The sequence below is a fragment of the Dipodomys spectabilis genome, unplaced genomic scaffold (assembly GCF_019054845.1).
Source record: "Dipodomys spectabilis isolate Male_0828 unplaced genomic scaffold, ASM1905484v1 ptg000344l, whole genome shotgun sequence".
Taxonomy (NCBI): domain Eukaryota; kingdom Metazoa; phylum Chordata; class Mammalia; order Rodentia; family Heteromyidae; genus Dipodomys; species Dipodomys spectabilis.
In genome coordinates, this window is record NW_024871021.1 from 2,100,001 (window position 1) to 2,102,386 (window position 2,386).

Here is a 2,386-nt window from a genome sequence, read left to right on the forward strand (position 1 = left end):
CGCCGCCGCCTTCGGGCTTGCTCCTAATCTTTTTTTTTTTTTTTTTATTGTAAAGCTACTATACAGAGGGTTACAGTTACATGAGTGAGGTTATGAGTACACTTCCTCTTGAACATTGTTACCCCCTCCATTGTTTTCCCCCTACCATCCCCTCCCTCCCTCCCTCCCTCCCTCCCTCCCTCCCTTCCCCGAGGTTCTTTTTTTTTTTTTTGATTGTGATTAAATGCCTAATCTCTCTTTAATATCTCTTTATCTTCCAACCCCTGCTTCCTGACCAGATGGGGATACCTGAAGCACTCAGCAGAAACCAGACAGCCAGAGGGGAACGCGAGCCGTCCATCGCCCCGTCGGTGTGTACGTATGCAGGTGGCATGACCGTCCATCCCCACCTCCCCCGCAGGCGATTACTCGACCACGACCTCCGCCTCCGCCCCCGCCCTCCCCCCCCCCCCCCCCCCCCCGCACCAAAATTCACAACCCTACCCTCGGAACAAAATAAAACAAATTTGCTTGGATCTCACACTGCCTTTTGTTTGTATTTGACGACGCAATAGGCGAAGGGGAGGGATCTCATGTCTGGTGCCTGACCGGGGCGGGGGGGGGGGCGGCGGGGGGGGGAATTGGAGAGGAGAGAAGAGGGGGCAGAGAGCATCTCCGTGTTTCTGTGTGCGTGCGTGCGCGCACCCGCGCGCGCGCACCCGCGCGCCCACAGACATCCAAAGCGGGTGGGGGGGGGGAGGGAGGAAACTCAAAGATCGGATGCGACAGAGCATGTAGGCCAGCCGGACCAGTTCACCACGTCTCTCTGTCTCTTGTTTCTCTGTTTCTCTATTTCTCTCTCTCTCTGTCTCTCTTTGTCTGTCTGTCTGTCTGTCTGTCTGTCTCTGTCTGTCTGTCTGTCTGTCTGTCTGTCTGTCTGTCTCTCTCTCTCTCTCTCTCTCTCTCTCTCTCTCGTTTGAATTCTCTCTCCCGCCCGCCCGCCAGCACTCCCTCCCTCCTTTTCCTCTCGACTTGCCAGTCAATCCTGGGGCTTGAGCTACTGGCGCTCCAACACACAACGGTCCCACTCCGACCCTGCCTGCCTGCCTATGCATGGGCCCCATACTCCAACGAGGCACATCATCATCCCCACCCCCACCCCTTCTCTGAAAAAGAAGGCAGTCTCTCTCGGGACCAGCCAGCCTGGGCCTGGAAGAGAAGGACATAAGGCCGGTTTTCTCAGTCAGTCAGTCAGTGCGCGGTTTTTTTTTCATGCATTTCATGAGAGAAAACTGCAATTCACAAAACCACCACTAGATGGCGCGCGTTCGCCGTCGACAAGGCGGATGGGGCGGCGGGAGGGGCAAAACACGGGTCGGGTCAGTCACTCGCTCAGTCGGTCAGTCCTCGCCTACCCGGTAGTGGGTAGTGAGAGTTCTGACCTACACATACATATAGGTTGTTATAATTCATTATTATCGTCATTTGCTTTTCCTTTTTCCTTTTGGCCTAGTCCTGGGGCTTGGGCTCCGGGCCTGAGCACTGTCCCTGAGTTTCTTTATGCTCAAGGTCACTGCTCTACCACTCGAGCCCCTTCTGGCTTGTTCTGTTTAGGTGGTACTGAGGAATTGAACCCAGGGCTTCAAGCATTCCCAGCCCAGTCCACCTCTGGGATTCCCCCCCCCCCCCCCGCACCGGGTTCTGCCCGCCCGGAACCAGAGGTACGGTACTGTCCTCTGCGAGCTCGTGCTCTTGCATGACGACACGGTAGTACTAATTCAGCCCCGAGGAAATCTTCACTAGGGCATTTTCCCCCAAGTCCACCTCCACTTCTGGCGTTTTGGGTGGCCCATCGAGATGAAGAGTCTCAAATGGACTTTCCTGCCCGGGCGGGCTATGAACCACTATCCTCAGGTCTCAGCCCCCTCGCTCAGCACCTCAGACGGATGATGGGCAGTGAGCCACTGCTGCCACCGGCACCACCCGGCCGGTGAGCCTTTGCCTGGGGATTTTCTTTACCGACCGGCCGAAAGGTTTCGTGCCCTACCTGTCTTATGGATAAGTTTGCTCTGTTTTCGGTCTTATTTTTGTCCTCATGGACATCCTTCTTTCCCAAGGAAAAGGGGCCTCGGCTCGGGGAGAGAGTCAATTCCTGAGGCCAGACAATCCATAGGAGGAACTTTCTGCCACAGTGTGGTGTGGTGTGGTGTGGTGTGGTGTGGTGTGGTGTGGTGTGGCAGCTCAGATATCACAAGGACTGCCATCTCGTGTGCAGGATACCCGGGGAGGGGAACTGCGGGGTGGGGGTGAGCAGAGGCATTTTCTCCTTCCGGAAACCAGATGATGATTGAATAAAATTAGCCATCCATCCTTGAGACATTCTCAAGGAGGTGGGCTGGGAATGTGT